An 11456-nucleotide genomic window follows, 5' to 3' on the forward strand; every position below is an offset into this window, starting at 1 on the left:
GAAATGCACTGGAACCTGAAATATAATCCAAAACAGCTTTAACTGAGGTTCTGAAGTTAAAGACCTTAAAGCATGTCTTTTAGTCTGACAAACAAACTGATAGCTGTTTGAGGGTTTAGCACTAAGCCATGAGTTTTGAGCAGATGGTGAGGGTGTCACGACTCTCAATCTGCTAGAAGTAATATTTCAGAAAATTGCAATAGACTAATCTTAAAACCAAACAATGTTAAAGTGATAACTTTTCTTCCTGACACCACTAGCAACAAGAAAAATATGAATGTGAATGCTGGTCTTTCCTTCCACCACTGATCAGAGAGCTTTTCTTGTCTCTGCTGGATTGACTCACAAAGTGTCTTTTTAGAACAGGTTATTTTGATTGCATTTTCTGCATATAAAACTTTCTTCTGTAAAATGTGTGTGTATTCGCATTCCTAGTTTATTATACTCCTGTTGCTGTTCTTAGTGGGCCTGTAAGTTTACAGGGTGAGAAGAAGAGGGAACTTGTTTTTAGTACTATATTCTTTGTGTGATTTGACACAGAATTAGGGAAGACTGATTTGGGTGTGAAAGTTGTGCATGACAGACCTCAGATAACATGCTGCTATTATATCCACAGGGAGGAAGCAGTGAGAAAATCCTTGGAGATCTATATAAACAAAACCAGGATTTTGATGGCAGTATGTGGAAATTCACATTTGCCCTCCAGAAGTAATTTCTTTCTCCTGTAAGTTTTGGCAAAAAGCCATGCAGGTAGTAATATATTTTTCCATACCAATGGATCCCAAAACACCTTGTAAAAGCATACATATGTAGCAAAACAAATATGCCTCTGTATGGGTTGCAGCATAAGCCACACAGATAACCAGTGCAGAGCAAACTTGCAGATATAAGAATTTTTTTGTCTCCCCACCCTTTTTAATCCTTATTAACACAACCTGCATTATCAATATACCACAGACACAAACAGAATTGTTAAAGTTTGCCAATTAGTTACGTTAAAACAACCTAAGTTAACCAGGTAACATCAGATTTGCCAGTCTGGGTAGTACACACTGGCATAACTGGTGGAGTTAAAGCAGTGTAACAGAGAAATGAATTGAGCTCTTTTTTTTACAGAGCTGTTTTTTTAGTGAGTTTCACTGTTATAAAATTGAATAAGACATTTGTGAACTATGAATTATGGAATTAAAGATTGAGAGTCTACGTAGCTAGTACTTTAAGGGCTACCTCTACCATTAAGTTAAAAAGAATCTCCTTGAAAAAACACATTTAAGTCTGACTAATATTTCATAGGAAGCAGAGACTGTGCCATAGGGTTTTTTATATGGAACAGAACCTATTAAGCACCTCATGATGTGGAGGTAATTCCAAATTACGTGAACAGAATTTTCTTGATTTACTGGCAACGTTATTTTTCAGTGCTACAACTAGTGGCCACTGGCATGCTTTAGAGCCAAAACAATGTTCAAGTAGTCCCACCCTGGTAATTTTCTAGCCTGGTTTTGGATGCAGTCATATGAATTCCACGTCTAGTAAAAAAAGTAATAACAACTTGTCTGTTCCTTCTTCATATTTCAACAGTATTGTCTTTCTGGAAAATGTACTCTTGTAACTCAATGCTATATTAAAGGAAAATGGCCAGAATAATCATCTTTCTAATCTGAATCATATCTCCTTTTAAGAATCCACTAAAAAACAGTACATGTCAATTCATTTTGGTCTCCATGATGTACGCAAGATAGGGCAGAGTTGACCAGCTGCAGTTAACCTACTGGTAAGCTCGGCCAATAGATTGCTCCATACTCCAAGCAGATGTTTCTCTTTTAGGCTAATGGAACTCTTGTAGATCATATCCTTTCCCAAGAGAAAACACCAGCACAGTTGGAAGCTGGAAGGATTAATCTCAATAACAAAAGGAAGGTGCCAGCAGCATCAGCAGCAGTTTATTAATAAAAAACCATGAACGGAACAGCAATCACATTTTGTTTTAGCTTGTTTTTTTTAAAAAAAACCCACCAAACCAACAGTAAACCACCATTTTTCTTCTCTGCATGGCCCTCTTAGATGTAACATTTCTTTTTCCTATAGCAATTTACTTCTGGGTGAGAGATGAGGAAATTAATCTCTTGCTGTTAGCTGTACTGTTGTTGTGACCCAGTCACAAACTGGGAGAACAACAACATATATGTAAATATTCATTGTTAAAACTCACACATGTCACAGATGATAATTGCTATACTGTAGCTGTGTCCTAGTCTAAAATAAGGACAACTTTATTATGCTGGATATATGGACTGGATTTCATTTGAATCTTATACCAGAAGTAGCTCTACTATCGTCCCTCAATTCATACTTGTTTGTGTCACTGTAAGAAAAGAGTAAAGTTCATTATATTTGCTCTAGAGGATGAATGACAATGAACAGACCTAGGCTTCTGTACTAGACTTTGAATAAGAATTGCTTTCAATTCCTGGAATCCTTCTCTTTTCTCTTGGGACTCATACATCCATTTTTGTCCAGTCAACGGTACTGAGAGTTACTTGTGAAATGGTAATTAATGCCAGGGTTTTATATCTTATGTAAATGTGACCTGACCCCTGGAGAGACAAGTTTCACAGAAAGGACATAAAAGACAGGGAAATCAGCTTGTCTTGCTTTGTTACAGTTTTCCAGGAGCAGTGGCAAAGGATTGAGTCTCTTCTCTTGCTATGAACATTGGAGAAAATGTTACAAAATGCTGCAAAGTCCTTAGAACAAAAATACATATCTCTCTCTCCCTCCTTTTACAATATCTAACATAGTGGAGTCCAAACTCTACCTGGCTCCTACAATGCATACATTTCTCCCTGGGGAGAAATGATGGCGGGGAGATGCTAAGAATTTTCTCAATGGCAAAAAGACAAGAGTGAGGAGAAAGATGTTAGTATCAGAATATTGTTTTTCAAAGAGTTTAGAGAAGGTGGAGCACCTGGTCCAGCAGCCTGGAGTGGAAGTGTTGGGCAACTTGCTCCTCATTTTCTCTTGTCATACATGTTGGGTTGTGGGGCAGGTAGTGTTTGTTAGCACTCAGATGCGTGGGCTCACCTAAGCAATGAGGACTATGCTGTGACTACCACACCATTTGTAAGCTACTTTGCCCTGGTGAAACCTCTGCTATTGATGTTGAGGGAAGAAGTGGGGAAATAAGTAGTTTCCATTACAGTCCAATTGAAAAAGAATGGCAAACAACACCGTGTCTCACTTTTCATTGGTTGTGTAGCAGTGTTGGCTTTTAATAACCTCTTCTTAAGATTATTTATATAGCCTATTTGCCATTATCCATATCAGTTCATGCCCTTTGTGTGTTTTAGATAACATTGTTGTGTTTCCTTTGACTTAACATTTAGTATGCTGTGAACTTGCCAATAGTCAGAGTAGTTCTGGGCTGCCACTGTCAGATCCTTTCCATAAGATGTTTATTAAGCAACAATTCATTATTATAGATTGTAAATTGAGGTTTCACACGGGAGGTCTCTGTAGCTACACTTGAAGGTTCTCTTTGCTTGTGTCTCCGGTTAAATTTCTATCTCATATTTAAATGCTGAGAAATCTTTCTAGAGAGAAAAGGAAGAACTCAGGCAAAGTTCAGCATCCTTTCTGATGGATTCTGGGAGACTGTGCAGTGGCCAAATCTGAAATCCCCTAACACCCGATTTTGTTCAGTTCTGGGATTTAGACTTGGCTTTCCCTAGAAAACTGGCCACCCACATGAGTTGTAATCAGAGCCAAACTGCTTCTGCCTGCTGTATGGCTCTCCAGCCAATTTTCATGCAGGATCCATGAAGATCCATTGAATACACTATTCAGAGCAGCCCCCTGTGCATCAGTAACGCTGACGAAGAGGTAGGCTGGGTCATGGGACACAATCATCAGAATCAAAAAAATATGTATATAAAAAAAGCTCAAGATACCGTCTAATCCCAACCAAACACTTGGCAAAAATGAATATTTGGGACTGGATTATTGACTGGAATATTGACTGGACTGCTAATGACTTACTGGTGCTGATCTCTAATGATTAAAAATGTAAGGATAAAAAAGAAAGGTTTTCAGGCCCTACACAGTCTAAGTGTTTGCTATACCTGCAGAAAGAGGTTCCTGATTAGACAGGATGTAAAATATCACAGTCCTCCCTGCTTGCCTAAAAGTAAATATAAAAAGTGTATGCAGCAAAGATAGAAAACAGTTCTTCTCAGACTACAGGCATCCATGAACCATCATGATGGCCTTTCTCCTCGTTTCTGACTCCCCAGTCATTAGGGAGTCCAGCTCCTGGTACAGGATTAGTACAGGCCTTTAGGATTTGTGGGGATTAAGAAAGGTATTGTTTTGTTTGGGTTTTTTTTCCTTCTGGATCTCATACTGCACATGAATCTGATGGCCAAATCATAACTGTGATACTGTGGGACTTTTACTTGTGCTGACAGCAAGGCACACGGCATTTTTTTTTTAAAATTTCTAATGTTTTTAAATAATATTCTGCAGCTTAGACTTTGTGTTACAAGGCAGCCTGCCTCTAACAGAAGAAAAACAATCTTTGATACAGAAATTCCTCCTGAGAAAGGCTTCCAAAAATGAAACAAAGGAGGAACAAATTATTCTTCCCAGAGCCTCTGCTGAGAAAGACTCAGAACATGTTCTCTCAGAGAGAATACCCGAGAAGTTACTTGTCTCTTTTTTAGGACCAGAGAAGCCATCTAGGGTGCTCAAGTGTAATAAAAACCAGGAAGACAGGGAAAAGCATCATTTGAGGCATTCTAGGTCATTGCCTCCTGATAGTCACCTGGACCCAAAAGGCAGTCACTGCCACGCACCACAGGCAGGACGTGTTTCTCTGACTGCACTTTAGTCATGCAATAAACCTGTCTATTGCCTCATGGACTACTAGAAAAAGCAATTGTGTGCAATACACTTTTGCACTGTTAATACCCATCATCCAGCTGAGACATTAGCTGGGGCAAGTGACATTGCACTAGGACTGAAACAGGGAAGCAGAGGTCTTGCAGACTGATGACACGGTGTTTGAGAAATGACATTAAGAGTGAGTGCCATCCAGCAACTCAAACCTGGATCAGACAGCAACGTTGTTAGGAGTTGCAGGTGGGCATTTGTGCCCAACTGAGGGACTCCGTTTGACCTGTCATCAAACCATGAAGGAAGTTAAGCAGAGAAGGAAGGCAGTATCAAGGGCCGTGGCAAAAATGATCAACTTCGAACAAGCCCACCAGGCTAACTAGCAAGAGTGCTCAGGTAACAGGGAGATGACAGCTGAAAAGAGGGAAAGTTTTACTTAATGTTTGTAGAAACATACAGTTGATCCTTAGGTGTATTTTCCCAAATCAATGCTGTGATCCTTCCCCCTTAATAAAATTGTAGGTATACATGCAGGGCTTCTGACCTGTTTGTACGCTCAAGGAAAGGTGTTTAGTATTCCTGCCAATCCTTCTGCCATTGAGGGATTAAATTTAACTAGTCTACTCCCATTGACACCCTTCCACAGCTCTCTTGCAGCCCTTTGCTGTTTGCAGCTATGTTCTTTCACTAAAAAGGAATTCCTTGTCCCCATCCTGAAAGCTCTTCACAGTCATTTCTTTGCCTGCATCTCTGCTGCCCCTGCCTCCTACCTCCTGTCCTCCTTTCCTTAGACTCCTTTACTTCTTCAGCTCATTGCTTATTGTCTGCTTTTCCCACATTTTGCAGTTTTATGTTTTATCCCACTTCTTGTGCAACAACCCTGGCTCCCTCTTCAAAGTTTACATCAAAAATCTGTAAATCTGTCCTGTTCTTCATTGCCAGTGTCTTGATTGTTGGTGTCATTTTGTAAGTGAATTGATGATCTTCTTTGCCCAGAATACATTTTAAGTGCTTGATAGAGGAGTCAACTCTGTGGTTTTATGTATTGTAAAATACCAGCTCCATTTTCAGCTCTTCAGTATTAATAAATGACATGTAGCAAAAAGGAGTGGGGTGGAACATGGTGTGGTGCTGCATGCTCTTGATTTCATTGAAATGGTCTGAATGTGAAGACAGAAAGACAGAGAGTTAAACTGAGATATGCTCTAGGGCTTTGTGATAATGGAAAGCAGGAAGGGTATTCCTTTGTGGATTTCAGGACAGAGGTCACTTTTACTCACAGTAAGTGAGTAAAACCACTCCCGTTTCCTCCATCCATTCAGCAGATAAAGCTGCTGTCTAAGTCAATAGCTGCTACGCTTAGGATATTTCCTATCACAGTTCTAGAACAAAAACAATTTTGTTTGATTCAAATTGGAGTCATTCCCAGTTCTTAGTGGTGAAACAAATATATATATACACATACATGTCTGTAAATATGCACACATACACAAAGATTCACACTAAGAGTTGCTCATGCAGTGGAGTAAGACTAAAAGTATAATGTGAAAAATGGAACTGGAATGATTAAACTATATTTATTAATGAATTTTAACATCAACAAGAAGTACTAACCTCTCTAGGGAACGCTGTTTGTTCACAGAACAATTGAAAAATGAACCTTTATCTCAACAAAGGAATGCTTGACCGCTGAGACATTTGGAAGATTTACACTTTAATATATACTTATACTACTTTACATTTTTATTTTCACTGTACTTTAATTCAGTGCTAGGGCTGGGATTTTAAGAGCAGTTGTCAGACCCAGTTTCTGTTGAGTGTTTCAGCAACTACTGTTGATGTTTTGCTCTTTAGCAGAGTTTTCCCGGGTCTGAGTTAGATGTCACTTTCTTGACTTTCCCCCCTAGAAATCTCCTAGAAAAATTCTCCAGGTGTTGCATGCCTTTCTAGCATCACATGTACTTACTATCTTATTTTTCCTTCTACTTTGCCGTCATGTCTTAATTCTGGAGGATACCCAGCACAGAAATCCAGACTCCTCTTGTCAGAATACCTGCTTAAAAACCTTCCATCTCTTCTTGCCACAGTCCTTTCTCCAGAAGCTATGAGCATCCACCTTGCTCTTCATTGACTCCTGTCACCATTCTCTGGCTTCATGAAGTAAATACTCTTTTTCAAACTGCAGTTAGTAGCATATAACTGACTCTCTGCCATGCCAGTCAGACGAAGTCACTAACCACTCCACCTGTCCCCTCTTCTGCTGCTTTTCAGTATTATTCCTGTGCATTCCGATATGCCTCACATTTCTTTTTCCTCCTAGAAAACGATATGCCTGTCAGAGTCAGTTTTGCCAATCCCCACTTATCAAAACCTCGTGTTAAATATACACTGCTTTTTATCCTTTCTGCTTCACTTGAAAGGTTGTTCCAGGATTTCTTTTTTCCAACAGTTAGTACTAGATAATTTAGAACCTTCATTTATTTGTAGCTGGTATATACACTAATATTTCAATTTGTCCTATAGCTATAATAGCTCTTAATAGCAAAGTATTTGCAGACATCTCTAACATATTCCTTAAAATAATTTTTTGCTAGCCTAAACAATTCAAGATTTTGCTGTTTTCTTTTAAAATAGACTTTCTATTTCCTTTCTTATTCTGAAGGACTTTATCTGTACCTGTTACAGTTTGAATTAATATTTACTGAATATGAATGACCATACATGGGGATTACTACTATGCCTTCGTTTATTTATCTAACAAATTCCAACTTCGCTTCTTCCATCTTCATTTCATTTTCTCCCACAGGTACTATTCCAAGTCTTCTCTGTCTTAAAGCCTCTTTACTAAGCTGTTCGTAGTCTGATTAGCTTCTAAATTTACGTCCTAATATCTAGGTGTTGTTTTTCTTTTTAGTCTCAGTCCCTGCCTTCATCCCTTTGTCTCTACTTTCATTCATCTCTACTTATATCAGGTTTAACTCAGCAATCAAATCAGACTCTGAGGTGCAACAAAACAGTTGTCAAAGGTCCAGAGCTTTCAGCTGAGGTGGATAAAGCTTAGTCCATCAGCAGCAGTGCATTTGTGTGCCCGAACCTGGGAAATATCTAGTGGAGAGTGAGTCTTTAAGACACTGATTTCGTAAAATGAAATGGATTTCTCTTGAGCTTGTGTTAACTGTGAATTTTCAAATTGCTCAACCTGACCACAACTGGTGAAATTTCAGAGGATGAATAAAAGACCAATGCTGTGCTGTTTCAGTGTCAGAATTGCTGCTCCCAAGTACAAGAACGTTCTCCTTTTCTTAGAAAAAAAAGTACGTAAACTGTTCTTAAAAAGAATAAGTAGTTTCTTTTTCTTCTGCTCTGGTTTTTAGCAATGATTGGACTACTTTGGCTGAAACCTTACATCCTCCCTTCCATTTAACTAAAACAAAAACTCTGAGGCAGAAAATGAGCCTGGAAACTTTCATCCAGAACAGTTAGTTTAGTAATTTTGTAAGTAATGGAAAACAGTGTTCAGTGACCTTTAATAGTATAGGTAGTTCCTATTTTACTTATAAGAAGAATTTTACTGTGTAATGCGCATATGTGTTTTATTCAGTATGGCAATCTGAAGTCCCTACTATTTTACTATGTAATGATTATTATGTATTTAAATGTAAGAAATGTACTGAAATTTACTGGAAATCACAAGAGCGTGCTAGGTCTCAAGGTGTTTTGGTTTAACAACCCACTTCTATAGGATGCATTAGAGAGTAAAATTTAGTGCACTTCATAAAACAATGTATATTTAAAAAATAATATCTCATTAGAGCAAAAGCCTGAAGGAAAAAGAATTTTAGTTTCCATTCTTGGGTCTGCTATGGATTTCCTATGAATGAGGACAAAAATTTAGCCTTCTGTTTTCATTTGCCTTATCTTTAAACACTTCGCTATACCTAATCCTCTTTCCTTCTCTGTTTTTTAAAAATGCTTGTCGAGCCAGGATTGTACTTTAAATGGGCCTGTAGTAACTTGCATGTTTGCTGGTCCTACTTTTTCTCTTGGCTATTGGCAGCATTTTAAATACTGCTGACAGCTAGTTTTTTGTACACATCTTCCAATTACATATGACAGTGTGCTTGGCTTGAATTTTGGTTTAAAGCTGTCCTTTGTAAATAAACGTAATCTGTTTTTGGGGAATCATGGAAGTGATAATACACTGATTCTAGGCTCCATTACTAGTCTGACTGGGAGAGCGTGTAATTTGTACTTGCATGGTGTTAGTGACTGGTATTAGTCTGTTCCTTTCTTCCAGACAGTAGACAGATATTGTTAATTCTCTACAGCCTTTGTGAACTTCTAATTGAGCTGGCATAATAATGTTTATTAAAACAACTCTGTGGCATACATTCCTGGGATACACAGATGACTGCTGATCCCATAAATACATGTGTGTTACTCCTTGTGAGGTACACACTTCTGTTTAGTGTGTGCCAGGAACTAATGAGCTCAATGAAAGGTCTTTGTCCAACTCTTTCGCTGTCCTTAGATGTATGTTGTTCAACATGCTTATATACAAATCATTCAGCTCAATAGTTTCGAACAGATGCTGCAGGAATTGGAGATCATAAGAAACTCCCTTCCATGATCCTTCTGTAAGGATCTCTGTGTTGATTTAACTCAACTAGAAAGTCATTAGTCTTTTTGTATATGATTAAATCACAGAATCACAGAATCACAGGTTGGAAGGGACCTCAGGGATCATCTAGTCCAACCTTTCTAGGAAGAGCACAGTCTAGACAAGATGGCCCAGCACCCTGTCCAGATGACTCTTAAAGGTGTCCAATGTGGCCGAGTCAACCACTTCCCTGGGGAGATTATTCCAATGGTTGACTGTCCTCACTGTGAAAAATTTTCCTCTGGTGTCCAGTCGGAATCTTCCCAAGAGCAACTTGTGTCCATTCCCCCTTGTCTTCTCCATGGGACTCCATGTAAAAAGGGAGCCTCCATCTTCTTTGTAGCTACCCCTTAAGTACTGGTACACGGTGATGAGATTCCCTCTACACTTCCTTTTCTCAAGGCTGAACAAACCCTGTTCTCCCAGCCTATCCTCATATGGGAGGCTTCCCAGTCCTTTGATCATCTTGGTGGCCCTTCTCTGGACCCCTTCCAGTCTGTCCACATCCTTTTTGTATAGCAGGGACCAGAACTGTACACAGTACTCCAGGTGTGGCCTGACAAGTGCTGAGTAGAGTGGGATGATGACTTCTTTATCTCTGCTGGTGATACCCTTTTTGATGCAACCCAGCATCCTGTTGGCCTTCTTGGCCGCAGCAGCACACTGTTCACTCATGTTGAGCTTTCTGTCCACCAGGACCCCCAGGTCCCTTTCCACAGAGCTGCTTTCCAGCCAGGTGGATCCCAGTCTGTGCTGCACTCCTGCATTATGCTTTCCCAGGTGCATGATCTTACACTTCTCCTTGTTGAATTTCATAAGGTTCTTGCTGGCCCACTCTTCAGCCTATCCAGATCTCCCTGCAGAGGAGCTCTCCCTTCTGGAGTGTCTACTTCCCCACTCAGCTTGGTGTCATCAGCAAACTTCATCAGGCTACACTTGATGCTGGTATCCAGATCGCTTATAAAGATGTTGAATAACATTGGGCCCAGTATCGATCCCTGGGGACTCCACTAGTGACAGGTTGCCAGTTTGAGAAAGAGCTATTTACCACCACCCTTTGGGTGCCGCCTGTCAGCCAGTTCCCCACCCACTGCACAGACCACTTGTCTAGGCCATAACACATCAATTTCTCCAGGAGGAGACTGTGGGAGACTGTATCAAAGGCCTTGGAGAAGTCCAGGTAAACAATGTCCACTGCCCGCCCCATGTCAACCAGGCAAGTCACTTTGTCATAGGAGGCTGCCAGATTATCAAATGTCTTTGATAAGCTGTTCTGTTATAGTAAACTGGAGTAAATTACCTCCAGTAGTCAAGAGTACATTTAGAAAGCAGCAATAAAAGGGAAGATGGCAGATGGCATTATTTTTCCATTTTGACTTGTTAAACCTGACAACTTGGACCTTATGTTGTCTGTATGTGTGCTTTCCTTACTGACGAGACTTCCTTCAGGCTGCAAAGACTCCCATTAGGAAAGCAAAATTCATGGCTTGTTGAAACAGAGCCAAGTTGACCAAGCTGCCATGATTGGATTTTTTCAGTAGACAGGTGACTTTCCTGTGGGCTCAGAGTCCTGTTTAACAAAAACACCTTGCTCCAAACCCAAACATTTCAGTAAAAACAAAAAGGTGTAATGTTTATCTGAATGTTTCATCTGGGGCAATCCAAGCATCTAAGTTCCTCTTGCAAAAGATCTTTCCTCCTTCTCTGTCTTTCCAATAAAAACTCAAGAACTAATGCATGAGTGTTTTCAAGAATTATGAAAACACTAGAAACCAAGGGGGCTTGCTCACTTTACTGTAGTGCTTAGAGTACTAGCCTGGAAGCTGGGATCTGTGGTTGTTTCTATCTCTATCCTGCTTCACATGCTCCTTTAATTCTTCAAGCCTTTGCTTTTCCTCTCACT

Source organism: Phalacrocorax carbo, chromosome 1 (genome assembly GCF_963921805.1).
Source record: "Phalacrocorax carbo chromosome 1, bPhaCar2.1, whole genome shotgun sequence".
Classification (NCBI taxonomy): Eukaryota; Metazoa; Chordata; class Aves; order Suliformes; family Phalacrocoracidae; genus Phalacrocorax; species Phalacrocorax carbo.